Genomic DNA, 26835 nt, shown 5'->3' on the forward strand with positions numbered 1-26835 from the left:
TTAACTATCCCCAAAGTCAATCAAGGGATAGACAAAGAGTACAGAATATGATACCTAATATATAAAGAATGAAGGAGGAGAAAAATAGAACATTTAGATTGTGTTCATAATAGCATATTAAGTGAGTTAAGTTAGACTCTTAGATAGTAAGGAACTTAATCTTGAACCTTTGGTAAACATGAATCTAAAGCCTGCAATGGCAATAAGTACATACCTATAGATAATCACCCTCCTGTAGTACACTCCATGCTGTACTACTTTCCCTGGGACCAACTTATATTGTGATTTAGAATTATTGTGCCCCTTTATTCCCCTCCGCCTCCCCATAAACCCTCCCCAACTTCTCCCCCTTGGTAACCACTAGTCACTTCTCAGTGTCTATGAGTCTACTGCTGTTTCTTTCCTTCTGTTTTGTTTTGTTTTTATATTTCACAAATAGTGAAATCAAATGGTATTTGTCTTTCTCCTCCTGGCTTATTTCACTGAGCATAATACCCTCTAGACCCATCCATGTTGTTGCAAATGGCTGGATTTCTTTTTTTATGGCTGAATAATACTCCATTGTGTATATGTACCACCTCTTCTCTATCCATTCATCTATTGATGGACACTTAGGTTGCTTCCATATCTTGGCTATGGCCAATAGTGCTACAATAAACATGGGGTGCATATATCTTTTCAAATCAGGGATTTTGTTTTCTTCGGGTAAATTCCTAGATGTGGAATTACTGGATTGAACGGTATTTCTATTTTTAGTTTTTTGAGGAACCTCCATAATACTTTCCACAGGGGTTGCATCAATTTACAGTCCCACCAACAGTGTAAGAGGGTTCCCATTTCTCTGCATCCTCACCAACATTTGTTATTTCTTGTCTTTTGGATAGTGGCCATTCAAACCGGCAGGGGGTAATATCTCATTGTGGTTTTGATTTGCATTTCCCTGATGATTAGTGATGTGGAGCATCTTCTCATGTACCTATTGACCATCTGTATTTCTTCTTTACAAATGTCTCTTCAGGACTTCCACTCATTTTTTAATCTGGTTATTTGTCTTTTGGGTGTTAAGGCATATGAGTTCTTTGGATGTTAAACCCTTATCAGATGAGTCATTTATCAATATAGTCTCCCACACTGCAGGATGCCTTTTTGTTTTGCTGATGGTGTCCTTTGTTTCACAGAAGATTTTAGTTTCAAATAGTCCCACTTGTTCATTTTTTATTTTGTTTCCTTTACCTGAGGAGATGTGTCCAGGAAAACATTGCTCATGTTTATATTCAAGAGATTTTTGCCTATGTTTTCTTCCAAGAGTTTTATGGTTTTATGTCTTACATCCAGGTCTTTGATCCATTTTGAGTTTACTTTTATGTATGGAGTTAGATAGTAATCCAGTTTCATTCTCTTACATGTAGCTGTCCAGTCTTACCAACACCAGTTGTTGAAGAGTTGTCTTTTCCACATTGTATATTCATGGCCCCTTTATCATATATTAATTGACCATATATGCATGGATTTATATCTGAGCTCTGTTTTGTTGCATTGATCTATGTGTCTGTTCTTGTGCCAGTACCAAACTTTTGATTACTGTAGCTTTGTACTATAGCTTGAAGTCAGGGCACATAATCCCCCCAAGCTTTCTTCTTCTTTCTTAGTATAAGTCTATAATTTTATTATTCACTTCTAAGATATCTTTCAATAATGTTTGGTCTAATTTATAAATGTAATTAAATACTTCCAAATACTTTAAGCTGTACTTGGAAGAAAAATATTCACCATCCTTAGAGTGTTGTGGGTCCCCTAAAATACCCACATGTTCAGAGATTTATAGTTAATATTTATTGTACCAACCTAGTGAGAATTCACAGCTGGATCATAAGGGAAAGACACAGTCTGGAGGACTCCATCTGCAGGCTTCCTCATGCTCCCTCTCTTCTATGAGGGGGTCACACAGAGCACATTCTTCCTCCAGCAATGAAGATTCAATGACTTGTGTGCAAAATTTGGATCCAGGTAAGCCCCACTAGAGACTTACAGTCCAAGGTTTTTATGGGGGCTGGGTATGTGGATACACTCTGTCTAGCACCCACCAAAATTCCAAACTCTCAGAGGGTGCGCAGGCATTTGGCATAAACCATGTCATTTGCACAAACAGTATAAGCAAAATGAACCACTCTTATCAGTTAACTGCTGACTGGGAACACTTTGTGGCCCAACTTCCAAGGTAGCACCTAAGGAGTAATCTTGAAAACAGAACTTTCTAAGGATAGAAGTCTTAGGCCTACTGCATTAACTCTTTTATTTATATGTAGGTACTCCCATTTTCTAATTTAACAAACTAAGCCTCCCCAAGTGCTCAAATAACCCATATAAAGCAAGGAATTGAAATCAATTAAATATAGTTGACTTTAATGCTTTTAAATGTCTTGTTATTTTCTACAGTTAGTAGTATTTCAACTGTAAATCAAACACATAAATCACTTATTTAATTACACATTTGAAATTTGACAAAATTGATCTCATACTCTAATAGGCCAAATTCTATTCAACAGTAGAATAACAAATAGATAAAAATTACTTAATATAAAAGTATTAAAATGGGAATTTGATTATCTTAAACATTTCTATGATTAATCCCAAATCTTCCTGGAATGAAGATGCTTTAACACTAAGGAAAAACTGTTACCCCTAGCGTGTTGGCAGATTTCCTAGCAGCTGGTTGATGTACCATAACACAGAAACTAGAGAGTTCTGCAGAGATTGATTTCTTGCCTTTATTATGGTTAGTGGTTGATTAGGTAGCTTCAAGGTGACTTTTGTGATATCCTTCCATTTAAGTTACATAGTAGCTAATTCTTCTGATTGCTGACCAAAGTTCATAATTTACCATAGGTTAAGATTGATAGGATACTCTTTTTTTTTTTTTCAGTTTTAAGAAGGGGCCTTATTGCAGTTGTCATTTTGGTTTAAATTTAAAGCTTTTTTAACTTAATGAAATTCTTCATTCTTCCATATTTTGGCTTTTATGGTCACATTTTTTTAGATACAAAAATTATATCAAATTGGATATTAGGTATGTGCTTATAGTTGTATCTATGTAGTCACAACTTTGAAAGTCATTTTCTCCTTTTATATTTAAAAAAACTTTATTGTTTTGAGCAACTTTAGATTCATAGAAAATTTGAGGGGAAGACACAAGATTTCCCATATATCCTTTGCACACCCCAAACACACTCTCCTCCACTATCAAATACTCCACCAAACTGATGCATTTGTTGATCAACTGAGGAACCTACACTGACACATCATAATCACCCCAAGTCCATTGTTTAAGTAAGGTTCACTCTTGGTGATGTAATTTTATGCATTTTCACAAATGTAAAATGACATGTATCCACCATTGTAATATCATACAGAATCATTTTTCTGCCCTAAAAAATCCTTTATGCTTCACATTCTTCCCTTATCCATACCACTGGTGACCACTGATCTTTTTACTTCCTGCATAGTTTTGCCCTTTCCTGAATCTCACATACTTGGAAATCATACAGTATGTAGCCTTTCCAGATTGACTTCCCCACTTTGTATTGTGCACTTTAGTCTCCTCCATGTCTTATCACAGCTTAACAGTTTATTTCTTTTTACTACTGAATAATATGCCATTGTCTAAATGTACCACAATTTCTCCATTCACCTGTTAAAGGACATCTTTGTTACTTCTAGGTTTTGGCAATTATGAATAAAGCTGCTATAAACATTCATCTTCATGCTTTTGTGACAATTTTTCAACCCATTTGAGTAATACCAAGGAATGCAATTGCTGGGACCATGTGGTAGGTGTACATTTACTTTTATAAAAGACTGCCAAACTGTCTTCCAAAGTGGCTGTACTATTTTGCATTCCTACCGGCAGTTCCTGTTGCTCCATATCCTGGCATGCACATGGTATTAGTGTTTTGGATTTTGGCCTTTCTAATAGATAGATAGTGTTATCTTATTGTTGTTTTAATTTGCAATTCCATAATGACATATGATGTGGAGCATCTTTTCATATGCTCATTTGCCATCTGTATATCTACTTTAGTGAGGTGTCTAGTTCTCTTGCCATTTTTTAATCAGGTTATTTTCTTAAGTGTCCTTTACATATTTTGGTAACAGTCCTTTATCAGATATATTTTGCAAATATTTTCTTCCAGTCTATGATTTTTCTCCTCATCCTCTAGACATTGTCTTTCACCAACCAGATGTTTTTTTATCAATGTTTATCAATGATTTTTTTTCATGAGTCATGCTTTTGGTGTTGTATCTAAAAAGTCATTGTCATACCCAAGGCCACCTAGATTTTCTCCTATGTTCAAGGAGTTTTATACTTTTGTGTTTTCTATTTGGGTTTGTTTATATCTAATTTTTGTGAGGATATAAGGTCTGTGTCTAGATTCATTTTTTTGTATGGGAGAGTGTCCATTTGTTCCAGCACCATTTGTTGAAAACTATCTTTACTCCATTTTCTTACCTTGCTCTTTTAACAAAGATCAACTGACTATATTGATACAGGTCTTTTCCTGGGTCCTCTATTCTGTTCCATGACCTATTTGACTATTTTTTTTACCAATATCACACTGTCCTGATTACTGTAGCTTTGTAGTAAATCTTGAAGTTAAGTAGTGTCAGTCCTTCAGTATTGTTTTCCTTCTATTATGTAGGTCATTCTGGTCTTTTGCCACTCCATAGAAACTGGAGAACAAGTTTACTGATATCCACAAAATAAGTTGCTTGGACTTTGTGATTACATTGAATATATAGATCAAGTTGGAAAGAACTGACATCTTGACAGTATTGAGTCTTCTTACCCATGAACATGGAATAACTCTCCATTTATTTAGTTATTCTTAGATTTCATTCATCAGAGGTTTGTAGTTTTCCTCATATACATGTTCATATTTTGTTAGATTTATACCTAACTATTTCATTTTGGGGGATGCTAATGTAAATGGCTTTGTGGTTTTATTTCAAATTCTATTTGTTCATTACTGGTGTATAGGAAATGGTTGACTTCTGTATATTGTGTTCTGCAACCTTGCTATATCACTTTTAAGTTCCAGGAGTTTTTTGTTTTTGTTGAATCTTTTGAATTTTCTATATAGATGATCATGTCACCTGCAAACAAAAACAGTTTGTTTTTCTTTCCCAATCGGAGAACTGTGGTTTCCTTTTCCTGTCTTATTGTCTTGCTGGGACTTCTAGTATGATGTTGAAAAGGCATGGTGAGAAGGGACATCCTTGTCTTGTTCCTGATCTTGGTGGGAAAGCTTTTAGTTTCTCTCCATTGAATGTGATGTGAGCTGTAGGTTTTTTGTTGATGTTCCTTATCAAACTAAAGGAGTTCTCCTCTATTCCTAGTTTTGTGAGAATTTTTAATCATGATGGGTGTTGGATTGTGTTAAGTGCTTTTTTTGCATCTATTGATATGATCATATGATGTTTCTTCTTTAGCCTATTAATGTGATGAATTACATTAATTTATTTGAAATGTTGAACCAACTTGCATACATAGGGATAAATCCCAGTTGGTGTATAAATCCCATTTGGGATTCTTACAGTATAATCCCAAAGGGTGTAGAGTTCTTTACAGACATTTTGGATTCACTTTGCTAATATTTTGTTGAGGATTTTTGCATCCTTGTCATAAGAGATATTATATTGCTCTACAGTTTTCTTGTAATATGTTTTTCTGGTTTTGGTATTAGGGTGATGCAGGTCTCATAGACCAAGTTAAGAAGTATTACCTTGGCTTCTATCTTCTGAAAGATATGATAGAGAATTGGTATAATTTTTCCCTAAATGTTTGGGGGAATTCTCAGTCATCTCATCTGGTCTGGGTTCTTTTTGTTTTGGAAAGTATTAATTGTTGATTAGATTTCTTGAAGATATGGGTCTGTTCAAATGATCTATTAGGTCTTTCTTATTTTTAAGAGAAGATATTTGTATTGTTTTGGGTGGCTTCAATATATAGTCTTGCTATCTACTTGTCAGGAGTTCTCAATATCCTTTATTCTAAAATTACAATTATTATCTTAGGCATACTCAAAAATTAAATCATTATGTCTAGCAAGTGGATAATCTAGATCTAGTGACTAATTAAGTTCATGTGTAGACATTATGGATTTTGCTGTTCCCTCAAACTTGTAATTTCATACTAGAAGTCATTAGCAAGCTTCAATACTTTAAATTATAAGTTAAAACAGCATTGTAGAACTGTTTTTATTATCCTAACAGCTAACACAGCTTGCTTGGGAAAAAATATTGCGAGGTCAAAATCTCCTAGGCTGTGCTCTTTGGTTCTTTTGGAAGATTCTTGAATATAGTTATAGACACACTAATATTAAACTGATACAACTAATATAAAATCATAACAGTTGGCTTAGGGCACATCAGAGTCACCTAAGGTGCTTTTTAAAAATAAAGACTTAAGAAACACACACACACCCAAAAGAGATTCTGATTCAGTATATAAAAAGTCAAAAATTGAGATTTTAAACAAATACCACCAGGTGATTCTGACTTTGATGCAGGTAATCTGTGGACCACACTTTGAGAAATAATATTTATGGGATAAGAGAAGGTAGATTTGGTCTTTCCTTTCCCCTCTTTTAGTATGCTAAAATGAACCCAAAATTGATTCTGAAGAAAATACCTGGCATTGTCTGGTAAGGCCTGATTTGCCTTAACATCCATAAAAGGATTTCAACACTAAATAGTGAGTATTTGTAGACTACATACAGACGAGAACTTAAATTCACTCTTAACTGAAATGAGTGAAGAGAAAAAAAATTCTGTGTTGGTCAGAAAAGGGTAGAGGTGGGATGCAGGAATAATGAGTAGGCCAGACTCAGTCTGTACACGATTGCCAGCTGTCATGCTTTTGTAAATGAATCATATTCATTTAAGCTTGGTTAGTGTGCTTATCACTAGAGTAAAAGACCCAGGTACAATTTCTCAAGGCATTTGCCAGCATGAAATGAAAAGGCATCTATTTGCACTAGCAATTTTCAAAGTCAAGCCTTTCCAAAGGCACCTTGTAAGGAAGAAGCCATTAATGAGTGATTGTATTTGATTATTGGCTATAACTGTTTTTCAGTAATTTACATAAATTCTAGCTACATTAAGAAGGAGAAAATGTCCCCATAACTTTGCATTTCATTTCTAATATAACTCTGTTAACTTGGTTGTCTCCTTGATATTCTATGGAAACCATACTCCAAATTAAAGCCTTTCTTTGTTTAACAAGGTAAAACTACTATTCTGGAAAAAGTATAATTAGTTTGGTACAACTGGTTCTTACAGTCTTTGTCCTTGTGCTCATTCTTTCAGTGTGTCCATATATCCAAGTACCATCTGTTCAATAACCCATTTCAGAATTCTGAGAAACTAAAGCTGTATTTCCTGGACCAAGTACTCTTGGTTATTGTTGTAACTTGAAATTTCTCCAAGAAGCACCAGCTTCTGGATACAAATGAGAACACAGGGATAGTGATTATTTGAATTTCCTGATTCAGGCCTCTATCTTCATGACACAGGACTCCAACTTCCAAGTAACTTCTGGGATCATGTTCTGACATAAATCTTCTAATGCCCTTCTCTCTGTGGTCCCTTCCATGTCTGATGTCCATGAAGCATTCAACAGTGGTGTTCCATTACTGCAGCCGACTCACATGAAAACCCTGATGTTCATTCCCTGGCAAGGATTTTTGTCTTCCAGGGCTCTGAAAACCAAAAGGAAGCTCTAAAGGTATCAGAACAGAAGCCTCTGTGGGGCCCACAGAAGTGGAGAAAGATGGCACACCTTGCTTGTTGCCCCATCTCAACTGTTTTCACTTGCAACACTTCTGACAACAAATTTGTGAGGTTTTTTCTTCATGCAAACCAATTCTACAACTCTCCAGATACCGAGCATCCTACACTTCAGTTCAGTCCCACCACCAGTTTCCCAGAATTAGCACAGACTGAAGACTTAAAGGTCAGTCACACAAAGCTGCCCCCAACTTCAGGCACCAGGAACAACAGGCTTCTGACCAATCAGTAGCAAATCAGGGACCCCTCATCAATTTGCTCACAGAATACAGGAAAACAGTTTATTTACTAGTTTATTATGAAGGATACTACTCAGGAACTGCCAAATGAAAGAGATACTTAGGGCAAGGTATGGAAGAAGTGGCTCAGATCTTCCACGTCCTCTCTGGGCATGCCACACATGCAGAACCTTTATGTATTCACCACCCCTTAAATTCTCCAAATCCCTATTTAAGGTTTTTCTTTTTTTGGTATCATTAATCTACAATTACAGGAGGAACATTATGTTTACTAGACTCCCCCCTTCACCAAGTCCCCCCCACATACCCCTTAGTCACTGTCCATCAGCACAGTAAGATGCTGTAAAATCACTACTTGTCTTCTCTGTGTTGCAAAGCCCTCCCCGTGCCCCCATACACATTATACATGCTAATCGTAAGACCCACTTTCTTCTTCCCCCCTTCTCCCTCCCTTCCCACCCATCCTCCCCAGTCCCTTTCCCTTTAACAGTTACCACTGTTAGTCCTTCCTTGGGTTCTGTGATTCTGCTGCTGTTTTGTTCCTTCAGTTTTTCCTTTGTTCTTATATTCCACATATGAGTGAAATCATTTGATACTTGTCTTTCTCCGCCTGGCTTATTTCACTGAGTATAATACCCTCTACCTCCATACATGTTGTTGCAAATGGTAGGAATTGTTTTCTTTTCATGGCTGAATAATATTCCATTGTGTATATGTACTACCTCTTCTTTATCCATTCATCTACTGATGGACATTTAGGTTGCTTCCATTTCTTGGCTATTGTAAATAGTGCTGCAATAAACATAGGGGTGCATCTGTCTTTTTCAAACTGGGCTGCTGCATTCTTAGGGTAAATTCCTAGAAGTGGGATTCATGGTTAATATCGTATTTCTATTTTGAGCTTTTTGAAGAACCTCCATACTGCTTTCCACAATGGTTGAACTATTTTGCATTCCCACCAGCAGTGTAAGAGGGTTCCCCTTTCTCCACAACCTCGCCAACATTTGTTGTTGTCTGTCTTTTGGATGGTGGCAATCCTTACTGGTGTGAGGTGATATCTCATTGTGGTTTTAATTTGCATTTCTCTGATGATCAGTGATGTGGAGCATCTTTTCATATGTATGTTGGCCATCTGGATTTCTTCTTTAGAGAACTATCTGTTCAGCTCCTCTGCCCTTTTTTTATTTGGATTATTCACTTTTTGTTTGTTGAGGTGTGTGAGCTCTTTACATATTTTGGATATCAACCCTTTATTGGAACTGTCATTTATGAATATATTCTCCCATATTGTAGGATGCCTTTTTGTTCTATTGATGGTGTCCTTTGCTGCACAGAAGCTTTTCAGCTTGATATAGTCCCACTTGTTCATTCTTGCTTTTGTTTCCCTTGCCCAGGGAGAAATTTTCATGAAAAAGTCACTCATGTTTATGTCCAAGAGATTTTTGTCTATGTTTTTTCTAAGAGTTTTATGGTTTCATGGCTTACATTCAGGTCTTTGACCCATTTCGAATTTACTTTTGTGTATGGGGTTAGACAATGATCCAGTTTCATTCTCTTACATGTAGCTGTCCAGTTTTGCCAACACCAGCTGTTGAAGAGGCTGTCATTTCACCATTGTATGACCATGGCTCCTTTATCACAGATTAATTGACCATATATGTCTGGGTTAATGCTTGGAGACTCTATTCTGTTCCACTGGTCTGTGGCTCTGTTCTTGTGCCAGTACCAAATTGTCTTGATTACTATGGCTTTGTAGTAGAGCTTGAAGTTGGGGAGAGAGATCCCCCCCCACTTTATTCTTCCTTCTCAGGATTGCTTTGGCTATTTGGGGTATTTGGTGGTTCCATATGAATTTTAGAACTATTTGTTCCAGTTCTTTGAAGAATGCTGTTGGTAATTTGATAGGGATTGCATCAAATCTGTATATTGCTTTGGGCAGGATGGCCATTTTGACTATATTAATTCTTCCTAGCCAAGAGCATGGGATGAGTTTCCATTTGTTAGTGTCCTCTTCAATTTCTCTTAAGAGTGTCTTGTAGTTTTCAGGGTATAGGTCTTTCACTTCCTTGGTTAGGTTTATTCTTAGGCATTTTTATTCTTTTTGATGCAATTGTGCATGGAATTGTTTTCCTGGTTTCTCTTTCTATTAGTTCATTGTTAGTATATAGGAAAGCCTCAGATCTCTGTGTATTAATTTTGTATCCTGTGACTTTGCTGTAGATACCAGTTCTAGTAGTTTTGGAGTGGAGTCTTTAGGGTTTTTTACGTACAGTATCATGTCATCTGCAAATAGTGACAGGTTGACGTCTTCTTTACCAATCTGGATTCCTTGTATTTGCTTTGTCTAACTGCCATTGCTAGGACCTCCAGTACTATGTTGAATAACAGTGGGGAGAGTGGGCATCCCTGTCTTGCTCGTGATCTCAGAGGAAATGCTTTCAGCTTCTCGCTGTTAAGTATGATGTTGGCTGTGGGTTTTTCATATATGGCCTTTATTATGTTGAGGCACTTGCCTTCTATACCCATTCTGCTGAGAGTTTTTATCATGAATGGATGTTGAATTTTGTCCAATGCTTTTTCAGCATCTATGGAGATGATCATGTGGTTTTTGTGCTTTTTGTTTATGTGGTGGATGATGTTGATGAATTTTCTAATGTTGTACCATCCTTGCATCCCTAAGATGAATCCCACTTGGCCATGGTGTATGATCATCTTGCTGTATTTTTTAATTCGGTTTGCTAATATTTTGTTGAGCATTTTTGCATCTATGTTCATCAGGGATATTGGTCTGTAATTTTCTTTTTTGGTGGGGTCTTTGCCTGGTTTTGGTATTAGGGTGATGTTGGCTTCATAGAATGAGTCTGGAAGTATTCCCTCTTTTTCTATTTTTTGGAAAACTTAAAGGAGAATGGGTATTATGTCTTCTCTGCATGTCTGATAAAACTCCATGGTAAATCCGTCCGGCCTGGAGTTTTGCTCTTGGGTAGTTTTTTGATTACCGCTTCAATTTCGTTGCTGGTAATTGGTCTGTTTAGATTTCCTGTTTCTTCCTTGGTCAGTCTTGGAAGGTTGCATTTTTCTAAGAAGCTGTCCATTTCTTCTAGGTTTTCCAGCTTGTTAGCATATAGATTTTTGTAGTATTCTCTAATAATTCTTTGTATTTCTGTGGGGTCCGTCGTGATTTTTCCCTTCTCATTTCTGATTCTGTTGATGTGTGTAGATTCTCTTTTTCTTTTTATAAGTCTGGCTAGAGGCTTATCTATTTTGTTTATTTTCTCAAAGAACCAGCTCTTGGTTTCATTGATTTTTGCTATTGTTTTATTCTTCTCAATTTTATTTATTTCTTCTCTGATCTTTATTATGTCCCTCCTTCTGCTGACTTTAGGCCTCATTTGTTCTTCTTTTTCCAATTTCGATAATTGTGTCTTTAGACTCTTCATTTGGGATTGTTTTTCCTTCTTTAAATATGCCTGGATTGCTATATACTTTCCTCTTAAGACTGCTTTTGCTGCGTCCCACAGAAGTTGGGGCTTTGTGTTGTTGCTGTCATTTGTTTCCATATATTGCTTGATCTCTATTTTGATTTGGTCATTGATCCATTGATTATTTAGGAGCATGTTATTAAGCCTCCCTGTGTTTGTGAGCCTTTTTGCTTTCTTTGTACAATTTATTTCTTGTTTTACACCTTTGTGGTCTGAGAAGTTGGTTGGTAGAGTTTCAATCTTTTTTAATTTAATGAGGCTCTTTTTGTGGCCTAGTATGTGGTCTGTTCTGAAGAATGTTCCATGTGCACTTGAGAAGAATGTGTATCCTGTTGCTTTTGGGTGTAGAGTTCTCTAGATGTCTATTAGGTCCATCTGTTCTAGTGTGTTGTTCATTGCCTCTGTGTCCTTACTTATTTTCTGTCTGGTGGATCTGTCCTTTGGAGTGAGTGGTGTGCTGAAGTCTCCTAAAATAAATGCATTGCATTCTATTTCCTCCTTTAATTCTGTTAGTATTTGTTTCACATATGTTGGTGCTCCTCTATTGAGTGCATAGTTATTTATAATGGTTATATCCTCTTGTTGGATTGACCCCTTTATCATTATGTAATGTCCTTCTTTATCTCTTGTGACTTTCTTTGTTTTGAAGTCTATTTTGTCTGATACTAGCACTGCAACACCTGCTTTTTCTCCCTGTTGTTTGCATGAAATATCTTTTTCCATACCTTGACTTTTAGTCTGTGCATGTCTTTGGGTTTGAGATGCATCTCTTGTATTCAGCATATAGATGGATCTTGCTTTTTTATCCATTCTATTACTCTGTCTTTTGATTGGTGCATTCAGTCCATTTACATTTAGGGTCATTATTGAAAGATATGTCCTTATTGCCATTGAAGGCTTTAGGTCTGTGGTTACCAAAGGTTCAAGGGTAGCTTCTTTACTATCTTACTGTCTAACTTAACTTGCTTATTAAGCTATTATAAACACAGTCTGATGATTCTTTATTTCTCTCCCTTCTTATTCCTCCTCCTCCTCCATTCTTTATATGTTAGGTGTTTTATTTTGTGCTCTTTTGTGTTTCCTTTGACTGCTTTTGTGGGTAGTTGATTTTATTTTTTGCCTTTAGTTAGTGTTTGATTGTTCTGCTTTCTTTGCTGTGATTTTATTTTTTCTGGTGACATCTATTTGGCCTTAGGAGTGCTTCCATCTAGAGCAGTCCCTCTAAAATACCCTGTAGAGGTGGTTTGTGTGAGGTAAATTCCCTCAGCTTTTGCTTGTCTCAGAATTGTTTAATCCCTCCTTCATATTTAAATGATAATCGTGTTGGAGACAGTATTCTTAGTTCAAGGTCCTTCTGTTTCATTGCATTAAATATATCATGCCATTCTCTTCTGACCTGTAAGGTTTCTGTTGAGAAGTGTGATGATAGCCTGATGGGTTTTCCTTTGTAGGTGACCTTTTTTCTCTCTCTGGCTGCCTTTAATACTCTGTCCTTGTCCTTGATCTTCGCCATTTTAATTATTATGTGTCTTGGTGTCCTCCTTGGGTCCCTTGTGTTGGGAGTTCTGTGTGTTTCCGTGGTTTGAGCGACTATTTCCTCCCCCAGTTTGGGGAAGTTTTCAGCAATTATTTCTTCAAATACACTTTCTATTCCTTTTTCTCTCTTCTTCTTCTGGTACCCCTATAATGCGAATATTGTTTCATTTGGATTGGTCACACATTTCCCTTAATATTCTTTCATTCTTGGAGATCCTTTTATCTCTCTTTCCATCAGCTTCTCTGTGTTCCTGTTCTCTGATTTCTATTCCATTAACAGCCTCTTGCACCTTGTCCATTCTGCTTGTAAGTCCTTCCAGAGATTGTTTTATTTCTGTATTCTCCCTCCGTAGCTCTTGCATATTTCTCTGCAAGTCCATCAGCATGGTTATTACCTTTATTTTGAATTGTTTTTCAGGAAGTTTGGTTAAGTCTATCTCCCCAGGTTCCCTCTCAGGGTAGGGTGTCTGTGTGATTCTGGTCTGGATCAAATTCTTCTGCCTTTTCATGGTGAGATAGAGGTAGTTTTGGGCAGTTGGCATGTGTGTCAGTTGGGAGAACAAAGTCTCTTCCCGCTTGCTCCTCACCTTCCTCTCCTGGGAGAATGGCGACCCTTAGCAGCTTGTGCTGGGCAGCTGTGTGCAGATGGGGTCTCTGATACTTGCCCAGGCTGCTGTGGAGGAAACTCTGCGAATCTGCTGTGGGTGTGGCCAGTCTCAGGCTGCTGCTCTGCTATGGCAGGGTGCCGGAGGGAGAACGGGCAGGAGGCTGTTTATCACTGTGAGGGGCCTCAGAGCTGCACTGCCGCCCAAGGGGTTAGGGCACCCGGAGTTCCCCGGGATTCCCAGCTGCTGGGCTGTGTGTCCCAGGATTCTTCCATCCAGCTGTGGGGTTCCTGTCCCTTTAAGACTTTCAAAAAGCATTCGCTTTTCTTTTGTCCCTGGGGCGCCAGCTGTGGGAACCCGCTAGCAGGTTTTACTGTTCCATTTCCCTAGTATCCAGCACACCACACACTGTGTGTCTGCACTCCCAGTGCAGATGGCTAGGGCTGGGTATTTAGCAATCCTGGGCTCCCTCTCCCTCCCCACTCCGACTCCTCTCCTCCCGCCAGGGAGCTGGGGTAGGGGTGGTACTCGGGTCCCACTGGGCCGTAGCTTGTATCTTACCCCCTTTGTGAGGCGCTGGGTTCTCACAGATGTAGATGTAGCCTGGCTGTTGTCCTGTATCTTCTGGTCTCTCTTTTAAGAATAGTTGTGTTTGTTGTATTTTCTAAAATATATGTGGTTTTGGAAGGAGATTTCTGCTGCCCTACTCATGCTGCCATCTTGGCTCTACCCTCTCTATTTAGGGTGTTTATGGAGGTTCCATTACATAGGAAAGATTTATTAAATATTGGTCACTGGTATTTGAACTCAATTTCCAGCCACTCTCCGAAATTCCAATCTTTTAATCACATGGTTAGTTTCTATGGCAACCAACCCCCATACTAAAATTTTCTATGAGCTCACCAAGAATCATTTTATTAGTATAAACTCAGGTATGGTTGAAAGTAACTTGTTGTGAGTAACAAAAGCTGCTCTATCACCCCTATCACTCAGGAAATTTCAAGAGGTTCAGAAGCTGCATGAGGAATCGGGAACAAAACCAAATATGTATTTCTTACTGTATCACACCCCAAATCTCACATATCACACTTGAAAATAGGCCATCACCTTCTACTGTAGGTCTTCTTTCCCCAGGGCTCAGACCTAGTCTAGGACACCATGCTAAGGTCCAGACACAATACCATCCTCTCTGCTTTACCAACCCATCGATGTACTCAGTAAATCTGAATTCCGGTTTCAACTCCATTACTACACTCGTCCATTTCCAGTTTCTGGTTCTTCTTCTGCTTTCTAGGTAAATGAGAATACCCTGCTTAGCCCAGCAAGTAGACAGGACTCAAACAAGATGAGGGCAAACAGTGAGGGCAGAGGGCAAAGAAGCGGCCAGCAAGCTGTACAGAATGTTAAATTGAGAGATCACCAGCAGAGACTATACTAAGAAATGGTCACAATGCAGTAGGTGTTGGAATTCAGAAATGTCCTTTGTATGGAAGTTGGAGGGGTGGGGATAGTTTAACAGGGTGGAGACATTGCAGAATGATAGCAAACAGTAGGTATCAGGACCAATACCCTGCATAGAGCAAATGGAAATATAAGCCATTGAGACAAGTGGATAAAACCAATCCAGGCTCATTCCTGAGGGTCTTGTTCCTGAAACTGAGTTTTTGATAAAGGCCTTGATACACAGTGGTTCTATAACCATATATAAAAATTATTTTGACACACTGGGATATAGTTCATTCATTAACTCAATTTATTTGCGGGACCAGCAATACACAAAGCATTTTAGATTGAGTCAGTTCTTGTTCTCAATTTATAATCCAAAGAGAGAAAAGTACACAAACCAAGATACTAGACAGAATCGTTGCCTCATGAATGAAACACACAAAGTTAATAGTTCAAAGGAAAAGAAAAACAAAACTATTGAGATATAATCCCATTTTACTCTCATAACCACTAAGAAAGACAAACACTATTATTTCTAGTTAACAGGTAAGGAAACAGAGGATCAAAGATGTTTAATAAATTTCCCTGGGACAACAACTTAAGAAGTCACAGAACTTAAAGCCCATGCTTCATTTCTCCTCCTTCCATATAAGCAGTGGTGAGCAGTGGAGGTTTCAGAGGAGAGGTAACATTCAGGTTTCAAGATCATAAGCATTTTCCATTTAGTGTTCTCTTATTTGTCCTTTCCTGTCTTGGTTTTCATTTGCTCACTACAATATTTATTTCTGCCTTTGATAATTTGGATATTTTCAAGCTTCTTGGGAAGACAGAAGCAAGAAATTTGAACTGCACCTTAACAAAAATCATCTACTCTATCTCATAAATTCTAAGATGTATGCTTTTCTCCCATCTTAAAATCAGTAAAATCAGGATGAAGTTTTAAAGCAACGGCATCTTACAGCTACTGTTAGCCAGATGGCATTCATGACATAGTCCTCATCGCCTGTGCAGGCCTGAACACCTAAAGTATCAGCATCAAAACATGCAGAATGTGCATCAGTAGGTTGGATCAAAATGGCTGAAACAATAGTACCAGTCTTCACCTCTTGGAATCAAACTGTTCTTAGAAAGAGGTGATGGAATGTATGTAGCAATATTCTTGAGTGTTCAGTGTCAGCCAGCAAAGCAGCTAAAGAGCCTAGGTGCAATGAGTTTTAATTCCTTCATGTGTTAGTTTAACTAGCTATACTCCCATACTCTTGAAGGCACAGAGTCACTGTTGTGTGAAAAGCCAACGACATCCATGGTTGAGTCAATAAGGCTTCCAAAGAGTTAATCTCTGAAAGTGAACAAGTTTTAGGAATACTTAACCAATTAATTTTATTTTTAATTTTCTTTTTTTGGTATGCACAAAGTAACATGATTTTTAAAAATTCCAATCAAATTTTATAGAGCTCTTTCAGTAAGTAGAAAATAAAAATTCTAAGTGAAATAAAGGCTTTTTTTTCAGCTCTATATCAGGGATTGTATTGTTGGTATATAAAATAATAATAAAATGATGAATTTTAGATTCAAGAAAATATAGTATTATCAATATACTGAGTTTTTCTTGACTAAAGATAACCTAAAGACAAAAAGAATAAGCCAACAAAAATATCTGGTATTTACCATTTTACCTGTAAATGACTTTTTGTCTCAATTTTAATAGAACTGAAAAAGTTTCTTATGTTTGTGCCTTAGTGGCAGACCCCTCTTTATATACATCTAAAGACAGATCTTTTTTTAAAATTCCAAGCAACCTCTGTAGGAGTATTTCTTTGAGGGTGTGCCAGGCAGATTTAGAACATTGCTAATTCAAGTATGAATTGGTAATTAAATATCTTTGATTCAATAAGATATGATAAGGTGTAATAATATAAGCAATATTTCTGTGTTTGGTTGAAGTGGAAAACCTAATTATAAACCCATTTGTAGTTGATTCTGAAATTCTCTCTTTAGCAGCTTTCCTTCCTACTTTTTTTCTTGAGCTACTATTTACATTACTTCCTATTCAGTGATGATGGAAGGTACAGCTCCAAAGCAGCATAAATAAGTCCTGCAAGGTTGTGCTACAGATAGCTAGAGAGACATACATAAATAAATGAATGAACAAATAAATGAACAAACAAATACTTTAGAAGTATAACATAAACAAGAGTTTATTTGTGCTTGTTAAGAAGAGAAAACAGTTTGGCTGATTAAGGAAATAAATGTGATAAACAGAGTGTTTAAGAAGAGACATTTTTAACATCTATTTTTTAATGTTCTCAGCATGCAACCCATGTCTAAAAGAAGAAATAAGCAAGTACAGAAATAATTTCCATTATTAAAAAACAAAAATTCAACCAAGTAAATTTTAAAGATCTGGTTGGACTTTTTAATCAATTCATGAACTGGGCAGCATACCATCTAGCAAGCAGAGGGGAGCTCCTTGAGCTGTAGAAAAGGAAAGGTTTTTAAAGGCAGAAGATTGCAGGAGGAAAATATTAGCAAAGAATGCATCGTTTTAGGCAAACTCCTAAGGGGAACTAAAAGGGCCTATCAGTAAGCTTTCTAGCGCAAACCAGGGAATTCTATGTTGATTGGCTAAAGGTTAGCTACCTAGGGGACTAAAACTGTAGTTAAATTAGGTATAAAGTCTTGGTTTGCTGACATGGGACTTCTAACATAACTGATTCCATTTTGAGCCAGTGGTCTTCTTTTCAACATTATATGATATAGAAGATAAAGGACATACTCAAAAGAACTATGCAAATTTAGTGAACACTTCGACTACTTCCAAATAACCAAGATGTTTGGGGAACAGAGCAGTTCTCTTGAAGATACAATCAAACTAGGATCGCACTGAGGGGAAAAATGGAATAGGCAATAAATATGATTAGGGAGGTAGGGTGGAGGGGAAAGTCTTAATTTTCTCTTCAAGATAAAACCAAGTTTGGTCATTTTTTTCTTTCTAATCTGTTAACGTGACAAAACAAGGCAAAAATATATATAGCAAATTATTTGTAGTAAAAACAAGGCAAAAAAAAAAAGAACTATTTGTAGTGATTTTGGTGAATTTGAGCTTTTATGGTAGAGCTAACATAATTTAATTGGCCATACTCACATTGTGCAAGGCAGGGTGTGAGCATATCCTACTTTGCATAGGAATCCCAGTTTACACATATCCCGAACTAAGTATTAATTAAACACCTTTTCACTTTCAAAAGTAAATACAGTTGCCCAAGCTTTAGATGTAAAACAAAAATAATGCCTTGCTAGACTCTGTCGCCCTCTTGTGATTAAAGCATGAAAATCCTTTACAGAAATGAGTTTTCCTTGAGGTGACACTAGGGAATTTCATGTTCTGGTACTGCTTATTCTGGAAGAAGAAACCACAAAATGTGAACATCCAAAAGGGGTCATCTACTAACTTCCCACCAAAGATCTCAGCTTTGAATTTCATGTCACCAGACATTATCAAAGACTGCCTCTCATGGATGCTGTTATTTTTGGACTCCAGAAGCCTCTTCCCCGATTTATCAGTAATTTTAGTTCCTGGTACATGTTCAATCTCTAACACAAGTTCAGTTTACTTCTTGGTGAATTCACTACACACACAGGTGATTTTCCTGGCATGCTGGCCTCTGACTACTTCTCTCCTCCAATGCTCTCATTTTCCATCCTGCCTCAGCTGTGTGCTCCCAGGTCATGCCATAGACATTGTCATTACCAATCTTACCTTATGTATTTCACTCTTTAACCAGCATATCCTATCTTTCCACCTACTCCTTCAAGGAACCCAACTCCAACAAAACTTGACCCCCACAAGGAGCTACAATCCATTGTTTTACTAATACTTCACTATGCCTCACCCCCACTGTTCTTTTTAGTCTCCAGACCAGCTGAAATTCCAAGATTATTTGGTATAATAATACCCTTGCAAACTCCCTTAATGCCCTTGCTTCTCTTTTGCATTGCCACTTGTTTTACAGAACCACAAACTCTAGTTAAATTCAAATCTCACCACTTTGTGCCTAGATTCCTGCAGCTAAATGTGGGTGAAAAAAACACATAAAAACACTGATTCATCTGATTTTAACTTTATGATCAAGAATCTCAATGCCGGGACCCTCAATGGTGCCCAGCAACTCATACATATTTTCCTAGCCCATTCATTCTTGTTTTCCTATTTCAATATGTCACTATTTCTTCTTTCTTGTCTGTCTTTTCCCATAGTCGTTCTCAGTCTATCACCTTATTTACTATTTTTCTAAGAAAACTGAGTCAGTAAAAAAGACTTCTAAATTCTCTCTCTCATCTGCCCACCTACCAGCATACTCTGCCTTCCCTTCTATTACTCTGGCCCAAATGAACAGTCCATGCCTCTGTATAAGGCCTAAGGCAATGCCTCCACTTTGCAGTAAATCCCCCCCTTTTCCTAACTCAGTGACAGGAATTTTCCCTTTTCTCTTCTACATCAGGTATAGATTTAGACAGTATATCTATATACCCACTGTATACTTACATATCTATATATGTCTATTCCTCTCTACTGAATTATTCCCAAACTTATAAACATGCTATTATTTATTTCATTTTCAACATCTCTCTTCACCTCACATCTTCCAACCACTGCTCTATTGTTCTGCTCTCTTTTATATCAGAACTCTTCAAAAGAACTCCGTAAAAGTCTAGATAGTAAATATTTTAGGCTTGTTGGGCATGCAGTTGCTTTTGCAGCCACTCCACTCTGGCACGCATAAATGATAAGTTAATGAGTGGGTGATTCATGGGGAGGAAAGAGAGGAAATGCTGATGTCCTGGGAAATGAGAAGCTGAAAAGGGGGTCCACATGGAAAGTTGAAGGGAAATATTTCTTCCTCATGCACACTCACTCCACAATCACAGATAATGCTATTGAAGTTAAACTTCCAGTTTGACTTTTGTGTATTGTCCCCAAAAAACTCCCTCAGAGTGCATTTACTAATACTACCTCCAGGTGGAGCCCTTTCCTTTTTCTTTAAGCTGTTTTTATTAGTTTATTTTACAAATAGGTATTGAGCATCTATTGAGCCAAGATAACTAAGTGTTAGGATACAGTTTTGAATTAGACAAAGACCATACCCTCAGAATGCTTACATTCTAGTGATGATAGATGATAAATACGTATATAAATGTGTAAATGAGATCATTTCAGATAATGGTATGTCCTACAAGGAAGTTACATAGAACAATGGGAAGCTTTCTTAAGAAGATACCATTTTAGTTGAAAATTGAATAGATAAGAATCAGCCATGCAAAGACCTGAAGCCAAAGGGTATTTTTCTTTTATTGTGGTAAAATATCCATCACAAAAAATTTACCATTTTTAAGAGTATAATGTCATTAAATACACTCACATTGTTGTGCAACTGGAGTTGTTGTCTTTTTGAGTATTGTCCCCAAAAAATCCATCTCCAGAACTTTTTTCATTTTCCCAAACTGAAATGCTGTACCCTGACTATAATAACTGAAATTATTAAACAATAATTCCTTACTATCCCTTCTCCCCAGTAGCAAGCACCATTCTACTTTCAGTTTCTGTGAATTTGACTTCCATAGGTACTACTTAAAAGTGGAATCATAGTTTGTCCTTTGATGACTGACATAGTTCACTTAGCATGATGTCATCAAGGTTCATCCATGCTGTAGCATGTATCCGAATTTTTAAGTTGAAATAATATTCCATTATATGCATATAGCACATTTTGTGATACTCATCTGTTGATGGACATTGTTAGCACCTTTTGACCATTATATTGCTGCTATGCATATGAGTGTACAAATTTTTGAGTGCCTGCTTTCAATTCTTTTGATATACACCGGAAGTGGAATTGCTGGATCGTATGGTAACTCTATGTTTAATTTTTTAGAAGCTGCTAAATTGTTTTCCATAGCAGCTACACCATTTTTATATTCCTACCAGCAAAGCACAAAGGTTCCAATTGCTCCACATCCACTCCAACACTTGTTATTTTCCTTTTTTTGTTTTATTATGGCCATCCTAGTGGGTATGAAGTGGTATCTCATTGTGGTTATAATTTACATTTCCCTAATGATAAGTGATGATGAGCATCTTTTCATGTGCTTATTGGCCATTTGTTTATCTTCTTTAGAGAAATGCCTATTCAAGTCTGTTGCCCTTTTTAAAATTAGGTTGTTTGGCTTCTGTTGGTTTTGAGCTGTAGGAGTTTTTTTTAATATTCTAGATATTAATCCCTTATGAGACATATGATTTGCAAATATTTTCTGTCATTCTGTGGTTGTCTTTTGACACTCTTAAAAATGTCCTTTGATGCATCAAAGTTTTTAATTTTGATGAAGTCCAATTTATATAGTTTATCTTTGACTGCCTGTGATTTTGGTGTCATATTAGCAAGAAATTACTGCCAAATCAATGTCATGAAGGTTTTCCCCTGTGTTTTCATTTAAGTTTTATACTTTCAGCACTTACATTTAGGTCTTTGATATGGTATAAGGGCCCAGCTTAATCTTTTGCATGTGGATATCCAGACTTCCCGGCACCATTTATTGAAAAGACTGTCTTTTCCCCATTGAATGGATTTGGCACCCTTGTCAAAAATCATTTGGCCATATAGATGAGAGTTTATTTCTGGGCTCTCTGGTCTATTCCATTAGTCTCTATGTCTTTCTTTATACAGTACCACTAGTTTGATTACTGTAGCTTTGCTGAGGGTAGAGTTTTAAATCAGAAGTCAGCAATTTCAAAGAACTAGAGCAGGGATCACCAAACATTTTCTGTAAAGGGACAGACAGTAAATATTTTGGGTTTCACAGGCCATGTGAACTCTGTCATAATTACTCTACCCTGCTATTATAGCACTGAAGTAAATACAGAAAATACATAATCAAATGGGTATGGCTGTGTTCCAATAAAACTTTATCTATATAAAGAATAGGTGGCAGGGTGGATTTGCTCAAGGGCAATAGTTTGATACCCCCTGGATTAGAGGTTACAGTTGGGCATTTTCAAATGCCTAAAGGAAAGCCAGTGTGATAAAAACAAAACCAGGAGGAGACATGAAGTTAGACAGATAAGCAAGAGCCAGATCACACAGAGAATAGTACACCACAAGGATGATTTAATTTATTCTCTCTCACCCATTTACTCACCAAACATCCATCAAGGACCTACTAGGAGCCAGGCACTGGGATTACATAGGAGTTAGTTGGGCTCAGTTTTCAGCCTCACGGAGCGTCAATGTAGAGAAAGGGCATAAGCTACAGAGTTTTATGTGCAATACCATTTTCTTTCTAAATCGTGGTATATGCTCCATTCCATCACCTGAACCATGGGACTCCTGCTCCAAGCTTTACCCCACTGCCTTATTTCAAGCCTTTATTAATTCTCTTGAATGACTGCAACAGTCTTCAAACAGCTCTGTGCCTCAGTCTTACCTTCTTCCAAACTAGCCTCCATAGTGCAGAAAGAGAGATTTCTAAAATACAATACTGATTGTACTTCCCAGTTGCAAACTATGTTGAAGGCTTTCATCACTTGCTAGTGTTAAGTCTAAGTTCTTAGGATGACATGTACAGCCCTGTGTGATAGGTCTCAGCAACATCTGCTTTCTTTTCCCTTGGTGGGAAGAGCTAGTTGACAGCCCAACATCTACTCACACATGCACATAAGAACACATCTGACTCATGATTAAACCCTAGATGATCAAAGAAGATCATTTGATGGCTGTGTGATTTCTTGTTGTTGGCATTTCCATTATAAAGTTTAATTATGAATTGAGCAAGACATCGTAATAATAAGAGCAAACACGTACAGAAGTAGTCTGTGCCTGGCACTAAGTCATTTTACCCTCACAACTACCTTATGACGGAGACAGTAAGTAGCACTGTCCCCATTTTACAGATTAGGATCACACAGGTCACACAGTTTGCATGTGTGATGGCATCAATATTCAAAACCAGAAATTCTGGCTCTTTAATCTGTGTTATTAAGCATACTAAGTCTGCACATGAAACCATAAACATGTTATTTTAATAGTGAGTGAAGCTGTGCCTGTGGGCTGAAAGTGTGGTCTCTCTGGGCAGCAGCATTAAGAGTGCCTGGGAGCTTATTAGCAATACAAATTCTCAGAGCTGGGCTCTGATCTACTGAATCAGAACCTCTGGCTTTGGGACTCAGGAAACTAAATTTGAGCAAGCTCCCCAGGTGATTTTTAGGCAGGATAAAGTTTGAGAAGCCCTGTTGTAAAACATTTATTCCTGAAGAGGAAAGGCCTTAATGGAGGCAAAGCTTAAGACAAGCATATGAAGAATTTTGACAAAATAAGTAGAAACAGGGTTCTTTTTAATGCTACCAAATGATGAGATGAAAAGAAAACAAACCCTAATACAGAACAATACAGGTTGCCATAGGTCTTAAGAGCTTACTTGAGAGGATAAAAAAAAGCACAGGATAAACCTAAACTTAGAACAAACAGGCCTGAGTTTAAATCCAGCACACCCACTACCCAGCTGTGTGCAAATTGCTTAACTAGAGCCTCAATCAAGTGGGATAATGCATGTGACAGTGCTGGGTATGGAAGGGTAGTGTGGTGATCAAGTTTCATTCTCTGCAATAACTCTTTACAAAAGAATATATGCACTTTCCCTTCTACTCAGAAAATAGGATTTTAGGTTTTGCAGTGACTCAAGAGAACTCTTTCATGTAGGCTGTAGGTGGCAGGAGACACACAGTTGGAACGAGGGTTTGCTTTGGGCTTGAAGAGAAAGAAGTGGCCTCATGGAAGAGACTTGGGTCAGATTACATGACTCTGAACTCATTTGTAGCTTTGCAATTTCTCTCCCTAAAAAAAGTTTAATTAAAACCTGGGATTGCTTAAGCCAATATTCAGCCCCATATGCTCTAACTACCCACCAGCAGGTTGCTGTCCTATGGGCTGTGTACAGTAGCTTCTTGTTTGATTAGTCAATGTTTGTGCCACATAGTTGTTAAATTTTTAAATAATATGTCCGGTTATACCCCATAATAGAAAGGAATGTTATTTGAAGCTTATTTCTAACAGAAGCATCCTCTTTCTCTGAGATGGTTTAATGGGTTCATGCTGCATCTCACCAGGCCTGTTCAACCCTCTGACCTTTGATTCCATTGCATAGTCCTTGACTTAATGATAATAGTTCCAGCATGTTCCTTAAAACAACACAACTTCTGTCTCAAGGACATTTCTCCAGTTGAAAAAGACAGAAGCTACTGCACTAGAAGAACCACTATGCATGTGTGGCGAATAATTCTATTCTAGGCTAAGGGTTCTCTTACTCATTTTGTGAAGCTGTGACTTCTCAGACCACCACTTCCCTTTCTTTCCCCTTTTTTCTCCCATTGCTATTTTCTCCCCTCAACTAGGCACACAATAAGTACACTGCCTGTCTACTCATTTTTATTCTCTTGACTTTTTTCCCTCATTTGGATTAAAAGCGACTTTCAGGTAAATATGTATCATTTAGGATAGGGAGCTGCTCAGTTTAAAGGCCTCTCACAAGAAGATAAAACATTAATTATATTCCTTACTTGAACTGACTTTAAACCATGTAATAGGGTCATCTGCCTTACAATAATCACCTCCAAATGATAGGAGAAAGACACGTTATTTTTCTAGCATGCACACTTTTTGATTGAAGCTGAAATGTTCACAGTGACCATTAGCTACAACAACTGAGAAGTGACATGGACTCTTAATCTCCCAAATTAAACAATTACAAAAAGATTTCTGGCTCTGCTCAAAGTAGCCTGTGCAATCTAAGGAGCAGTCCAACATCCTCTCTTACTTGAGATGATTTGACTTACCACATCTAGGACCTATTTAACAGAAACGTCAAAACTTAGAGATCCATCAAAGCCAGTACAGCTAGAGCAAGGATGGTGTCTGATTTTTTTCTCAGGTGCTCTACATAACTCATGTGCTCATTCAGATACCTTTATTCCACCAGCATCCCCCAACCCTATCTCCCAGAAAAATAAAAAACCTAGAGGGTTTAAGTTTAAGCTCTTGTTACTCAAGGTGTGGGTCACAGACCAGCAATGCTGAGACTGCCTGGGAGCTTGTTAGAAATGCAAAATCTCAGGCCCACACCATAACGACTGAATTCTGCTGCTTTTTAACAAGATGTCTAGGTGATTCATACTCATATTAAAAGTATGAGAAATAATGGTTTAAGTAACACACTTCTTAAAGCATACACCAAAAAAAAAAAAATCAAGATTCTCTATTCAGTATGTACATTTGGAAAAACAAAAACAGACAAACTCACCTCAATTATAATGTATGATGTTGGAAGGAAAGCAGCCCAACCTTGGTAGAGGCAGAAGAGTTACTTAGATTTTTCACTCGCAGATTTTCCTTTAGAGACTTCAACTTTTATCCATGTCCCTTAAAGTCCAGGAACCTCCCTTTGCCAGTCCTCAGGGGACAAAAGAATTGAAAGAAACTTACCAGCCCCAGGCAAGGTCCCACAAGTAGCAGAGAGACAGGCTTTCCAAATAAACTAGCTTTGGGGAAATGTCCAGGGTGAAACTAACAGTTCTCATATCCCCTTGGATTCCTCTCTTCTCCACCTTTAGCTTGTTATTGCCCCCATTTCTTTCTTGACCACTGGGACGCACACTGACAACTTAATGTCTCCAATCAGTCTGGGATCATTTTTCTGGCATTCTTGGCAAAGGGATAGGAAAAGAAGAAAATTCACATGTCAGAGAGGTATTTTTATATCTTTCTCTTTGTGCAGTAGAATCCTGATGACCGCACCTCCGAAGCTAACAACTTCAGGAAGGATCAAAACCAATTCTTGCAAATTGTTTTGCTCTATGTAAACTTCCGGTCTTTTGCTAGCTCTGACGTTTCACTGGAGGCCTTTTTTCATAGGCCCTGCCTTCTAGCAAAAAACTGCAAGAGGAAGACAACACAGATTTGGAAAGAAAGTGAAAGAAACCCAAGCAAAAGCCGTGTTAGGCTTCAGTGCGTACACCCACCAGGGAGTGCAAGGGGAGAGACAAGCTGTGTTTGGAACATGCTATCCTTCTAATTTTCTCCTTTTCTAAGCCAGAAATATAATAGGAAGTTAAGACTGTATTAAATAGGCATTTCATATTCTAAAAGCATGATGATGTCAAATAAAATAATGTGACCTTTACCAAGAACTTCTGGTCCTACTCTTTACTAGCTTGGACAAATTTTGTCAGCCCAGCCTTGCCAACTATAAAATGCTGATAACAATACTGCCTTCCTTACGTTGTTGGCATGATAGTATCTTGAGATAAGTGAAATGCCAATTACTGAACTTGCCATGTGGTAAGTTCTCTTTATATTTAAGTCACTGTCCTGATTCTTCTCTCTGTTGTGCATCCCTAAGCACAAATCAAGCATTTGGTAAATATTTAAAGGAAATGAAAGTTTTAAAAAAGTTGATGTTAAAAAATGTCATGTATTTTTTTACTTTTTTATTTCAGTAAAATACATGTAACAAAGTCTGTCCTTTTTGCCATTTTTAAAACTAAAGTATCATTGAGAGATTAAAGATGGTGGTGTGAGAGGTGAGACAGAGGCTTCCTCCTAAAACTGCTTATAATTCAAAAATATAGTTGGTGCA

The 26835-nt window shown here is 37.5% G+C and overlaps 1 protein-coding gene across 1 annotated transcript in view; it reads right to left on the reverse strand.

Annotated features, from left to right (window-relative positions):
- The window catches only part of ABCG2 (ATP binding cassette subfamily G member 2 (Junior blood group)), a 190172-nt gene extending 164479 nt beyond the window's left edge, over positions 1-25693 (reverse strand). The window contains exon 1 of the mRNA XM_057502425.1: positions 25501-25693. The gene's annotated coding sequence lies outside the window, so the exon portion shown is untranslated. The remainder of the gene's footprint in view (positions 1-25500) is intronic.
- Between the last annotated feature and the right edge of the window lie 1142 nt (positions 25694-26835).

This window comes from Manis pentadactyla, chromosome 5 (genome assembly GCF_030020395.1).
Source record: "Manis pentadactyla isolate mManPen7 chromosome 5, mManPen7.hap1, whole genome shotgun sequence".
NCBI lineage: Eukaryota > Metazoa > Chordata > Mammalia > Pholidota > Manidae > Manis > Manis pentadactyla.